The following is a 14,863-nucleotide window of genomic DNA, read 5'->3' on the forward strand; positions in this document are numbered from 1 at the left end:
GTAAATTGGGGGCGGGGGGGAGAAGGTCAAGAAGGAAAGACATTTTCATAATTACTGGCTATTACAAATCATTTAAATGGACGCACAACAAGAATGGAGGTTGCAAGGCTCAGTGTGATGGGTTCCTGTTTAAGAGCCCAGCAGTGTCGTTAATCAATGAATGGTGATGTGGCATTATCTCAGGCCCTCCAAGTGATGGTCTGACAGGAAGTCGATGGCTACACAATTTTCCTGCACGCCAGAAATAAAAATAAAAGATCTAGCTTGCCGTAAGCACATTTCATAATTAGAGCGCTGACAGATGCGGCCCTTAGCCCAGTTTTACATTACTGCATCTTCATTTCTTCAGAGCGTTTATTTTGAGTTCCACCTGCACAAGCTCTCCATGTGAAAGGATAATAAGAGATGATTAAAGTGTTCCCCAGGGCTTGGGGAAACCCCATGCTTTTTTTTTTTTTTTTTTTTTTTTTCATTTCTTTCCAACTGCCCTGGGCCCATTTATTCAACAAACATTACTGAGCACTTATGTTGCAGGCATTAGGTCGGGTTCTGCTGGGATGATCTCTTGATGAATGAGATATGACATGTGCCTTGAAGAAATAACAAGCAAATCTGTGAAGCTTCTCGTGTTCTTTGAAGAAGTGCTACTGAGTTCTGACTCTGGTTTTCTTCTCTTCTGTGTCTTCCATCCTCTCTGTGTGATCTCTTCCTTTGTGTTACTTCTGTACCTTGTACATATTTCCATAATAGCCTTTTTCACATTATATTGCACTTATTTGATTATGTCCCTTGCCCCAGGGAACTCTGGAATCAGAGGCCATGCCAGACTCACACTCCTATTCACAATGTGAATTCACAATTTACACAAACTCATATTCACAATGGCTGGTACATAATAGACTTTTTAAAAAATTTGTTGAATATGAACATAATCCATCACTTCTATGGCTTCAACTACAATCTATATTATGCTCTCTTTTTTTTTGACTTTCTAAAAATTTTTTATTGACAGTTGATTTACAATGTTTTGTTAGTTTCTGGTGTACAGCATAGTGATTCAGTTATACACACATATATATTCCTTTTCATATTCCTTTCCATTATAGGTTATTACAAGCTATTGAATATACTTCCCTGTGCTATACAGTAGGCTCTTGTAGTTTATCTATTCTGTATATAGTAGTTTGTGTCTGTTAATCCCAAACTCTCAATTTATCCCTCCCCCCTTTCCCCTCTGGTAACCATAAATTTGTTTTCTATGTCTGTGAGTCTCTGTTTTGTAAATGAGTTCGTTTGTGTCATTTTTTCAAGATTCCACATGTCAGTGACATTATATGATATTTGCCTTTAGCTGTCTGACTTTCTTCACTTAATATGATAATCTCTAGGTCTATTCATTTGCTATAAATGGCATTATTTCATTCTTTAAAAAATATGGAACACTTCACGAACGTGTGTGTCATCCTTGCACAGGGGCCATGCTAATCTTCTCTGTGTCATTTCAATTTTAGTATATGTGCTGCCAAAATGAGCATTGATGTTCATTCACAATGTGTATATTCATCCCTGACTCCCCTCCCAAGCTTCAAATTCATTATTTCCAATTGCCTATTAAACATCTCCACTGGAATGTTGCACAAGCGTTGACAACTTGACTTGTCCACAGCTGTATTCCCCCACTGCATACCTGCCTCCAATTGTTCATATCTTGGTTAACAGTGAGACCATCTATTCCCTCTTTCAACCACAAATTCCAGTGTCTTTTTTGATTCTTATCTGCTCCCTCCCTATCACATCTTACAGATGTGACTACAGAAAACTCTCAAGTCATAAAATTTTCTTTTCTGCCACTGTCTTAGTTCAGATCCTTGTCACCTCTTATTTAGCTTCCCACTAGATCTCTCTGCCACCATTCCAGCCTCTACATTACCGCCTGATATTGCAGAATTTGATTCTGTAAGTTGACAGTTAAGAGATCTTTCCTTGCTCTCTAATGCCTGAAAGAAAATGTCCCTGTTTCTGAGCATGGTATCTACTGACAACCTGATTACAATTTGTACCATCAAGGCTAGATTCTTTCCACTACACATCCTATAATCTAGGCACATAAACACTTGATTGCTATCTGGGTAAGTCAAGGAGACCTCCAAGTCCTTGCACATACTATTATATTCCCTCTGCCTGAAGTCCCTTCTCCTGAATCACCTAGCCAATTCCTACTTCCCTCTGCAAGGATTTCCGACACCACCAAGAGCAGTTAATGGTTTCTCTTCCTGTGTTGCTAAAGTTTTTAATTCTCACATATTTTATAGTTTTGTGACATAATTCTTGCTGGTGAGACTGAAAACTCAGCAAGTACTAAAGAAGTCAACTTCACTCATCTCTGTTACTCTGGGCACGGTCTGGTATGAGGTAGACAGTCAATGAATGTTTGATAGAATAATGAATGAGTCACTAATTTAATAGTCTAAGGCGAGTTTAAGATATACTTAAGCACCAACTGTGTAGAGGGTAGCTGAAGCCATGGTTATGATTTTAAGTACCTAGGAAAATGTATAAGAAATAAGGGGTTGGGACAAACCCTTCAGGAGCACTGATACTTACTAGGATGAAAAGAAAGAAGAATCAGCTAAGGAAATTAAGAAAAAGCAGAGGAGTGGAAGAGCCAGAATGTTGTCACAGAACAGCACTTCCTCAAAGGAACTCTTCCTGATCTCCCAAATCAGGACTAGAACCTCCTTTATGTGCTCCCTCCTCATCCCATTCTAAACCCTGTCTGAGTGGCTGCCACAGCACACTTTAACTGTCTACTTGCCCTCACAGAATATTAGTTTCCCAAAAGCAGGGACTATGTCTTATTAACAGCATATGGTATCATAGCTACTGGTCAATAAATATTTGTCAAATAATTGAAGAGGTGAATAATTAAATAAGTGAGTGAAATGCAGTCAAGAAATCACATAAAATGAGGATTGCAAGATGCCCCCTGATCTTAGTATTTGGGAAGATACTGGGTGACTTCTATTCTTGTATGTTACCACATATACCCATGTAACTCTCATGTGTTTCACATTGGAAGGTTCAAGAATTTTAGATAAAATGAAAAGCCTCATGCTTGTCATTTGGCCTTCCTTCCAAGAGCAAATCACTACGAAATGGATGGATGGCTCTGAAGAGGTACAGACAGGCTTTATCCAATGGTTTTCACTCAGGAAACATAATATAAAGTCATTACCTCCCTTAAGAAGTGGAAAGTTAAATGCATAATTTCAAAATTGCTTCAGCAAATAGTACTTTCCTTAAGCCAAGGGAACTTTAAGAAACTGTAATCAACTCATCTCTTAGTGACCTTGAATTTTTGTCTCTTATGTCCTGTATATGTTATAATCATATGCCCTCTATTTGAGGAATCACTGCAAAGAGGAACCACAGATTATCGTATCATCATAAGACCCCAAGTTGTAGATATCAAAGGAATATTTGTATGATAAATCTCTAGACAAATGAATGGAACAGAACCTCTGACAGATTGGTAATGCTTTGCTTTTAGATTTACAAATGAGAACTTGAAACAAAAAGGATTGGAATTGGAAAATATAAGTGCAGCCTGTAAACAACAAATGCCCTTCAGAACAGGAGGTGGGGAAGTAGAATGGGATGTATTTCAGCAATTTCTGAGAGTTGCTGAGAACGGAAGATTCAGCTCTCTTGGGCCTGTGCAAACACAATGATGATATGATGTAAACTGCCTTCCACCCTCTGGTCCTTCCTGACTCCCAGGGGGGGCCCCTCTGCGTACAGGGGGAGGGGCTCTCAAAGCAAAGGTGTGTGAAAGGAATTTGCTCTTATTTCTCAGCTTTGCCCCTTGGAAAGTTAAGGGAAACGGACTAAATCCTTCCTACGAACTGCATCGTGCCTGGGTCTCCAGGACCCTGTGGGCTCTGATTAGAACTATGTTCTGAAACTGATACACTGGCTTTCTGTAAGTTAGAGACTTGGAGGAAAAATATATATATATATTTTTTAATTCAAGGCATTTTGAAAACTATTTCCTAGAAAGGTCTTCCAGAAGACTACGGGAATCCAAAGGCCCCGCATGAGCTGTGCTGGGTGGGTCCCAGGCAGCACTTACCCAGCCCTGTTTACTCCCAGAGCCCACATCCCACAGAGAAGCCACTCACATCTCAGCTGCAGCAAGTCTCACTCCATCCTTTTAATCACAAAGATTGAGGCTGGAATTCAGAGAAACCACTTCTACATTGTTCAATTCAACATTTTTAAAGGCTGTCAGAAAGAGGGCTAAGTTCTCTGGGCTAAGTCAGAAAAACCTGGTGTTAAAGAGAAGTGGTGTACCCTGAAATATCAATATAATATGGTACAGAAAGTGTCGGGTTTGTGATCAAAATACATAAACACACAGTTTTCAGCAGTGACTCATACTAGCAGTATGACTTTGTACAAATGACTGAACTTTCTGGGCCTCAGTTTTGTCTCCTGTAAGATGGAAACAAAAACCCACTTCATAGCATGAAAAGGATTAAACACAATCATATATGCATGGCCCATAGCTCAGACACCAGTGGACATTCAACAAATATTGCTTTCTCTTCCAGTCTGAGCTCCTTAAAAAATTACACTGGAAAAGGAAGTTTATCCGTCAAACAACTTTTAACACGGTACTGACCACCGATAAATTAAGATGGATATACCGTATCAGATACAATACCGTATCGCATCAAAGACATCATTGATTATAAGACATCACTAAAAAAGAAAAAGTGCTACTAATCATATGTTGCCATTGATTCCATGAAGCATCACAATTTCAGAAACATTAAAATATGAAAATATGCGCATATTTCCATAAAATCAATGAAGTACACTAAGTATCTAGAATTCCAGATAAGCTTGGAGATACAACAGAAGCAAGAACCAGGAAACAAAGAGTCCCATATTTCCCTTCTGCAGCTTAATCTCTTTCTATTGAGGGGGAAGAATCATGAAGGTGTAGACCAAACAGTCTAGCAATTGCTCAACTGGGTATTCCTCTAAATACCAGTTTGCCCAGTTTACAGCAGTAACTAGATATGCAGAAACACCCTTTGAGGGAACAGGCAAATGGAAGAGTTTGGAAGCTATCACCATTCTCCTTTTAAAATCATAGTTAATTCCCATCCCCTTGTTTCTGATGTTTGCATTCAGGTATTTAAAGTGTGTACTTCTAAACCTGTAAGGAGCCAACTGGTAGTTCTGAGGCTTGGAGGCGGACACAGAGTACTCCTGACCACTTATGACCAGTTATGTGACCTACAGCGACATTTAGTGGTGGCTCCCTCAAATTACAACCAGGTGTCCCAAAGGGGTGGGACAATTGCTCGAGCGGAATGACTAAGCAAAATTCTCCTTTATTGCAGTGTGAGGGATGTCTCCATCATCTTGCCTGACAGAGGTTATTAAGAGGTCTTATGGACGTGGCACTAGAAGTGGTGGCAGCTAATATCACTGCAATCTTAACATGCTTGACATTTTCTGCATATCCTTTATTTCATTAACAGAATCATGGAACTGGAGAGAGACCCTGGGGATTATCTAATCCAATCCTCTTATTTGCAGATTATAAAACTGCGATTCAACTAGACTAGCCCAAGGTCACACAGCTAGGCAGCGGAGACCCAAGCCTTGAACCTGGCCTCCCAGTTCCAAACACTTTGTTCTCTCCATTAAATTACTTTGCACAGTTTAGAGTATTGGCTATGCATGTTTTTGGCACTTACTGACTGAGCACTCAATATGTGATGAAGTGTACTGAAAGCATATTTACAGACCTGTTAAAAAGTTTGAGATAAATTAGGGATTGATATATATAAAGAAGAAAATCAATGAAAACTAATAATTAACACTTTTATAGCTCTGACTGCCCTAAGAGGTAGGTACAGTTATCCCCATTTTACAGTTGAAGAAATTGAGGCATAGAGAGTTTCTGGTAATTACTAACTCCAAAAAACCCCTGAAAGCTACATAGAAAAGTAAATGAAATCATAGCATACTCCATGGCTCAGCTGTAAATGAGAGTAACGTAGGCTTAAAAATACAAACCACAACTTTAAAACATAACGATAATTGGAAGACATCAGGGGAAGTATGTGTTGAAGAACAGAGCCAGGGAGACAGAGATTAGGGATATAAGAAAACTGAATCATCAATTTCTGTAGTAGACATCAATAGAAAATATCTAAACTGAAAAATTAAGACAAAAATAACAACATAAACATCGAGATGTTTATACGGATATAAGTCCAGGTGAAAAGGAGACAAGAGAGCTAAAGCGGCTGCCTATGGAGAGACGATCAAAGGTGGGGGTGGGTGGGATGGAGTACGGCTGTTTTTAATGATAAGGCTTATAGAACTGTTTGATACTTCCATATAGGTGCATTAACACTATGATGAAATATAAGATCAAGTTTTAAAACTAAGATATAACAAAGGCAAATCAGTAAAAATACTGCTTTCAAATTATATGTAAAAAGGACAATGATGTTTCACAAATATTGAAACAGGATGTTTTGCACAATGATCTTCTCGTGTCACTTGATGAAAGATGCAAAACATCAACCAGAGAGTCCGTGCTCAAATAAAGCCTTGTTTCTATAATTGAAAGACTAGCAAATAAACACATATTTATATATTTAAGTTGAAATAAAGTCTTTTGTTGATGTATGTATTGCTTTTTACTATTCTCCTCTTTACCTGAGTTTTAACCAACCTGTACCCTGATGGTGTTAGTGTAGCACTGATGGATGCTGCGGTGTGCCACTCAGATCCCCTCTTCAGAACTGAGGCCAGGTCAGAGCTGCTGGGAGTATTGGCAGCTGGTGGCTCTCAGCTGAGTCCCTTTCTCATGATTGCCTCCAGCCAAAAGGTGCCACTTAGCCCAAGGTCACCGACCCTTTTCCAATAATGGTCAACAGGGTGGTATAAAGACTTGGCCCTCTAGACATGAGATAGAACAACTCTGAAGTGACATCCAGATCAGAACTCTGCGGGGAATCAGCTCAGACCTATGTTGGAACTCCTCAGTCCTGCCTGCTTCCTGCTTCCTCCCACCCACAAGCGTTGGCCTCATACAGGCAAGAGGGACTCCCCAGGAAACTTCTTATGCGCAAATCTCCATGTCAGAGTGTGTTTCCAAGGAATCTGACATAAACCAGTCAAATAAGAGCCCTTTTACTGTTCCACTAGATACACTACTATCATTATCTTGATGTAAGAGACTTTAAAGACAAAAGCTCTTGACTCTTTTACCTTCTTTTATTTAACTTCCTATTTCAGAGCGTTTTAAACGGTTCATGTCATGTGCTTTGATCTTATTTCAACAATGAAATTTACCTTCAAGGTAAGTTAATATTTGTTTGAATATCTACAATATACAAAGTACAATGGAAAGTGAATAGGGGGAGGGCAGAGGAAAATGCACAATGAATAAGTGAATGACTAAGACACAGTGTTTTCTTCCTTGTTGAGTTTATAATTTGGTAGAGAGATCAAAATGAACAATTGCTGTGAAAACTAAAATGTACCAAAGAAGTAAAAAGTGCTCAGGAAGTTCAGAGAGAAGATGATTTTGTTAGTTTTGTATTTGGTCAGTGGTAGAGGACTGGAGAGAGAGAGCAGGTGGGACGTGAAGTGTTGCTACAATTTCCTGCTTAAACCACTCGAGGTCAACTAGCCTTTCAGCACTGGGTTGGAGTCTGGCAGATGAAAAAGGCAGATAAGTAACTTCAGACAGACGTAACAGCCAAGAGGAAAGGCTTAGATGCGTAAAGGGTGGTGGCAGTGTTTGGGGAAAAGCTACTAATCCAGACTGACTAGAGCATTGGATGTACAAAAAGGATCAATGAAGTCAATGCTAGAGGGGGGAATCCACCTGGAAACACATCTTCTTGTTCTGTTATACTCTCCAAATCAGACACCCTCAGATAAGGACAGGGGCCTTGACCAAGCCAAAGATCATCACACATCTTTGGATATGTCATAAGGAAGGCTGGTGACTGCCCTTCGGGCCCTGGCCAGCTCAGCAGTCACGAGGCCACTACTCACTACAGAGGCATTTGCTTTTCTGTTGATCCACTGTGAACGTCCTAGAGGGATTTTCAGTCAAACCTCTTCCCATGAGTTACTTTGAATATACTATTCCATTGTTGTTTAAAAAAAACAAAAACAAAAACTACAGCCTCTCCAGGCCAGGGGGAAATGTTTTAAACTTTTTCATCAGCTAAATTTCTACAGTTATCTTTTAGTATTTCTAGAATTTCTTCTTGCTATCAGAGGATGATTTTTTTTCATAGAGTATTTTGGTGCTTGGTTATGTATATTTCTAAGTTATCAATTCTTATTTAAAGATCCAACAATTTCATTACATGAAAGCAATTTAATTCCCTGCTGATGAATATTCTTACTCAGTGTCCTCTCTTACTCTATACTTCTACTTACTTTGGCCTAAAATCATAAACTGTTAGAAAACCATGTTCCAATTTTTATTTATGAGGTAATGAGGAAGGCAGTTGTACCCTCTCCCATTCTTGATAATTAGTGATCTAATCCCAGCAATCATTAAAAAAAAAAAAAAAAAACCCGACCATGTTTTCAACAGTCACAGCCATATTTATTATAGGAAGATGTCAAGTTTATAACTTTGGACTATGATACAACTCACACCTTCACAAACATCCCAAAACAAACCTGTTCTATCATAAGGTAGTCTTTGGAACATAAACTTCCCAAGAACATTTCAGGCCATTGTACAGCAATACTGCCAGTTGGCCATCAATTCAGTTCCAGCATTGACACCCCTTTGCCCATGTCATAGTACCTTATGTGCAATTATTTGAATATTTCATTTCTTCTTTTTGTCCCCTTTTTAAAAAGCAAAATGAAATAAAAATCAATTGATTCATATGCTAAATTTATGATAAGAAATAAAGATTTCATGAAAAGTATGATACAAAAGAGAGAGAAAGACAGGACATCCACTGTAACTACTGTTTAATATTATATTAAAAGCCAATCCAATATGAAAAGAAAATGAAATGAGCATAAATTTTGGAAACAGAGACAAAGTGCCATTGGTTGCAGACCACATGGTAGTCTGTTCAGAAAAATCAACAGCTCTAAGAGCTAATAAGAGATTTTAGCAAAGAAGCTAACTAAAGATCAATATAGAAAAATTAATAGATTTCTTATATTCCAGAAATTATAGGAAATAGATAAATCCTAGGAATAAACTTAACAAGAAATGTAGCTGACTACTTAAGAAGTAAACTACTGAACTTCAATTAAAGTCATAACAGAAGAATCAATGGAGAAAAATACCAAGTTCTTAGATTAAAAAAATAAAAGAAGCAAATTTTAGCTCTATTTAAAGTGACAAATCTGAATGTTCAGTGAGAACATAATGGGACTTAAGTCAACTGTGTGTTCCATGGGAAAGAAAAAAATTAAAGAATGTGCATGAAATATGATTAGGATTTTAAAATACACTTTAGCTTTGTAGCACTAGCTCTCCATCTGACCCCATGGCATCATGAAAGTTTGAAGTCCATTGAACATATTTGATGCATTCAGCTTTCATATGAATTTCAAGAATGCATTATTTCTGAAATCATACTAATTCAGAGCTAATTCTATTTCAACATAGCGGTATAGGCAGGTATTCAAGTAAGGACATAATTCACAAGAATACACCTATGTCATAATGCTCATGGCTAGTTACTAAAAAATTATTTGAAATTTAGAGCAAAATTCATTGATCTCTGCTATAATAGGAGAAATAATAAGACACATGAGTCATGTTTCCATATAATGCAATACTATGAAAACCTGAAACAAGGCAAAATGAAGACCTAGAGAAAGAAGAGATTAAATATATTTTAGTGAATGATTAAATATGTAAGCACTTAAGAGGGACACTAATCTATCCAAAATATGGAACAAGTAGCAAAAAGATTGGACCAGGTTGGTCTGGGTGGTAGAGCTGTCCAGCTAACAGCACTCCATGCCAACACTGCCGACTTTGCTCTCCTGCTGGAAATCTCCCCATTTTCACCAAGGAAGGATCAAGGACTTTTAATTCATAACTTAAGGGAAGGAAGCAACCTATTGCTGTTCAAACTCTCATAGTCACAGAAAGGTTCGCCACAAGGGGCACAAAACTTGTTATAAGATGATAAATGTGGTCATAATTTTACATTTTCACATCCAGTTATTCCTACCAGACTCTTTACTCCTAAGTACTTAGGAAGAGGTTTCCAGACACCGTCATCAGAAGTATGTGGAACCTACTAAACTGCCCAAAGACACAGAATTCAACTTCTAAAATTTAACCAAAAACAAAGGGAACAACATACCAATTCTCTCTTTAGAAATAACTGGTAATTTCACTTAGAAAGCATTACAGAAGAGCAGATGGGCTGAATTCAAATGTAATTATTAATAGAGAAATTCATAAAGGAGAAATTATTCAGTTATAACTATTTCTAGAGAAATTAATTATGGAAAGAAATAAAAATGAGTAAAATCAGGACTTCACATGTTCTTCAAAAAGTGCACCTTTGTCTTGGATTATTATCAACTCTCAATGTCAGACTCTAGGCCAGTTTGTTCATGGGGGCTGGCCAAGAAAGCCTTCTTTGGTGCCAAGATTCTCTGGCCAAAAATCAGCATGGGGACATCCTTGTGTTGGTAATCTCTAGCTAATTTACCAGTAGTCCAGAAACTCTACCTTCAGTCAAAGTGGCTCATATCTGCTCTCAATTAACAGAAAACCACACACTTACCATCTCAGCTACACATTTGCAGGTCTTCAATGTAAAGTTCTATAATTAGTGACCATGACTTACATCCTCATGGGGTCTACAGGTCTCCAGTCCAAGAAAAGGTTTGGGCTTATTCCACAGTTCAACATATGTCTGTCTGACTGCACAGTGGGACAGAAATCTTGCCAAATACCCTGGCACTCTTCAGCTTGGCTATCAGAAGACTAAAAACCATACAGCCACTTTAAGCAACCTGCCAAGGCAGTAAATTGGTACATCTCCTCCAAAATTTAACTCAGAATGAAATAGACTTGTATAATTTCCCAATCTATAGTAATTCAATACAATATATCAATAAATTTTTTGTAAATATATAGAAGCAAGAGACTCTAAATCGATGTAGAAATCACCTACCCACATTCTATATAGCACTTGTTCACAAGGAAAATTAAATATATCAGAGTAATTGAGAACAGTTTTCATTCTGTTTAAATCCAGAGACAACAATCAAAATTTCAGTTTCTTTTCTAAGTCTCTCTTTCTCACTCACTGTAAGTTTGTACATGGTGTCTAGAAAAATGGCAGCACAAACAGGTACTCAGTAAGTATTAATATGTGTTGAATAAACAAACAAATGATCTCTAGAAGGAGCCCACAGCTCCTCCCCCATTTTTCTACTTCCACTGCTAAGGGAAGCATGTGATGGGGATGGTGGCAGCAAGGACAGTATTGGATCACAGACAGTTACGTTAGGGGTATAACAAGGGTTAAAGGTCTGCCTTCTGGGTAATTCAGTGATTTAGAATCCTGACTTCTTTTAGGATTCTCTCTCCTGCCCTCTTCCTGTTGGATCCCCAACTGCTAACCAACAGTAGGGGGCGCCATTCTTCTCCTCCCTCTTTTTCTCTTCTTCCTTCATCCCCTCCACATCCCCTCCTCAGAAAGGCAAGCAGACATTAGGGGTCAGACCCAGGATAAATGAGCTCTGTAGAAGCTGCCTTAGTCCTTAGTGCTAGGCTACCAGAGACATGTCCTCCTTCTCCTTTCACCCTCTTTTCTTACCTCTTCTGACCACCAGGATGCACATAATGGTACAGAGTGAAACTAGAGGAAGGAGGCTGAGCAAGTAGTAGGGGCATGTTTTCAGTCTGAGCCTCAGACCTACTTTGGGGAAGGGGTCATGCTCACTGCTGTCCAGAAGACTTAAGAGACTACAGGGTGGTTTGTGACCTAAAACCTCCATAACAAGGAGAATGCATTTGTCTAGCCTTGATTGTGTGTGTGTGTGTGTGTGTGTGTGTGTATCTTTTTTTGGGTAAATGACTGGTTAAGGATTTAAAGTGCTCAATCATGGTCAAAATCATCTTGACATAATTAATAATTAACACATAAATATATAGATCAGGAAAAACTGCTTTCAGTAAACAAGATTAGACCATTACCACTCCAAAAGACTCAGATGGTGAATACAACATTACATCTTTAGGGCATCACTGTACGATCGCACAGAGTGAAGTAAGGGAGAGGTTGGAAACTAGTCCCTCTTGAAGACTTGAGAACAAGACAACTTGTATCATCTATGAACAAGCAGTATAAAGTTCATTAACACCTTCAAGAAGATGATAGTCAGGTACCCACATCATCTATAACCCAAGTGAATTTCACCGTAAGTAGGAGGAGAACCGAGAAGCAGTCCTTAGAAGGCCCCAACCTCACCTCTAGGTACAGTCACTTTCAGACCGGCCTTGGACCATTACTTTTCCTACACTGGGACATGTTAACATTCCCTATTGACAGCTAATCTCTAATGTCTTCAGTGTAGTACTGCTGACAACTATCTTGCACTTGGAGCACTTTTACAGGCACCACTCCCTCTTCTAGAGAAGTCTAAAAAGAAGCCAAAGCTTATGTGAGCCTAAGAGTAGCTACTTTCTACCAGGGATTAAGTTGTACAAGAAATAAGGCAGGGCAGCTAGACAAGGAGACATTCAGACTCCTAATCTGGTTCTTATGATGTTCTTCATTATTTTATTTGAAAATCATTCTGAAAACAGCAGAGGCATTTTCAAATGTTATTATAAAAGCGATCAGTTAACATTATTTTGCATCATCTTCATTTTAATTTTCTCATCCTAGAGTTTATTATCATTCAGGCCGGCTCTACTTCTAAAATCCTAAACTGTAATATAATGATCTATGACAACAATCATCTGCCCATCCATCTTTATTATTCCATTTCTCCAAACAACTCATTAAATTGTTCAAAACTCCCAAATCTGTATTTCCATTCAAAGATGTACCACTATTTCAAACCTGTGTATAATTTTCTTAGATCTCCTCACCTGGGTAATTTAGACATACAAACTCAGCACATCTAAATTAAATTTAGCAGGCTTCCTCAGGAACCCTGCCCTCTCCTTGAGCCCTATGCTTCACAAAAGCCAATCTCCTCATTGTCCACTGAATGGGCACTTCTAAAAGTTTCCTGACTCTGTGTATTTGCTCATGTCTTCACCTGAATTGGTCTTATATTTCCTCATTTCTACCCAGTCCCTTCCTAAATCTGCTCCCCACCCCAGCAACATGCCTATTCAGCAATCACTCATCTGTTCAATATATATTTGAATTATTACCTCTTCTCAAATTCCTTCCCCACTCAGAAAGATGGCCATTCCTCCTGTGAGTTCCCACTGACTGCTATATGTTCCGAACACTTAACAATGAAGCACAGATTATTATTATATCATATTGGGGGAAAGATTGTAGAAAACCATAAGCTATTTTCAACTCCAAAATAAATCTCAGGCACCCTGAGACCTGCCACAGTGTTAATCTATTGAGTCATGCTCTCTATCAAGAGTAGATTGAGGTGGAGCAGGTGTATGCTCTCTAACTTGGTGATGTCTAAGAAAGAGGAGTAGACTTACGTGGTAATGGGCTCAGATAAGGCAGGCTGGAGAGGTGAGTTTTGGCCTGGAAACATGCTTCTGCAGAAATACTTGCAAAACGATTTGTAAAACAAAATTAATATAGTCATAACCTTTCCCTTTCCTCTCCTTTACCAGAGAAATGGGTCTTTATGGCTGGGACAGCTACCAGGTCTGGGTCTGTCATTGCACTGAGTTGAGGTACAGGATGAATTAGAGGACAGAAAGAGTCAGAACAGCTAACAAGATTTGTATCTAGAGAGAAGAAGAGGGGAGAGGGGAGAGGAGGAGAGACGAGATCCAGAAATGCAAAGAAGACAATGAGAAAGATACACACAGATGCAGATTGTTTGTGGCAGAGTCCTTTGAGGAAAGAAGTTTGGGGAGCAACTACCATGCCATGTGAGACATCCTATTTCGTTGAATCTGAGATGCTACTGCTCAGAAAGGACATCATTATTTTATGTATTGACGAAATATAGAACTGAAAGAAAAAGAGATGGGGACAGAGTTTTTGTTTCCTTCCTTAAACTGTGTAAAGAGGCTGAGACACTTACAATTAAAACTACTTTCAGTACTTTTCATTGTGCTACTGGACAGGTGTTTAGAGTTTGGGTTTTGTTTTTGTTTTGGGGTTTTTCTGGCTTGTTTTTAAGTGACAGAGGGCAGAGATTAACTCAAAAGCAGCTCAGCTTTATATAGTTACATTTGACTTCTTAACATTAAAAAAACAGGCTTTTCAGATCCCTCTTCCCATATCCCTTTGTGGTACCAAGCTGAAAAGGAAAGAGCAGCCTTACCGATTATTGCGGCATAGAGATACAGAGGATTACTTGCGGGCTTGGAACAGTCATTAAGTCTATGAGTTATTATCATTATTAAGAAATGATGATAGCAGCTAATATTTTTAACACAAATCTAAGCTTTTAAATGAATGAAGTCATTTAGTTTTCACAACAAACTGTCTAAGATAGATAGTTTAATATCTCTATTGAGGCACAGAGAGCTTAAATAATCGCCAAAGCTTATATAACCAATAAGTAGCAACACCAAGGTTCCCATCCAGCCAGTTGGCATCTCACGCCCATGTGGTTAACTACCACATCCTCTTGCCTCATACTGTTA

The 14,863-nt window shown here is 38.6% G+C and overlaps 1 protein-coding gene and 1 non-coding gene across 3 annotated transcripts in view; both read right to left on the bottom strand.

Annotated features, from left to right (window-relative positions):
• Nucleotides 1-14,863, bottom strand: part of LOC105065303 (uncharacterized) — a 418,567-nt gene that overhangs the window by 253,701 nt on the left and 150,003 nt on the right. The window lies entirely within an intron of this gene.
• On the bottom strand, nt 1,429-1,535 carry LOC123615491 (U6 spliceosomal RNA). Its single transcript, XR_006723079.2, has one exon. It is a non-coding gene; the product is annotated as a U6 spliceosomal RNA (small nuclear RNA).

The sequence above is a fragment of the Camelus bactrianus genome, chromosome 2, assembly GCF_048773025.1.
Source record: "Camelus bactrianus isolate YW-2024 breed Bactrian camel chromosome 2, ASM4877302v1, whole genome shotgun sequence".
In the NCBI taxonomy this organism is placed as follows: domain Eukaryota; kingdom Metazoa; phylum Chordata; class Mammalia; order Artiodactyla; family Camelidae; genus Camelus; species Camelus bactrianus.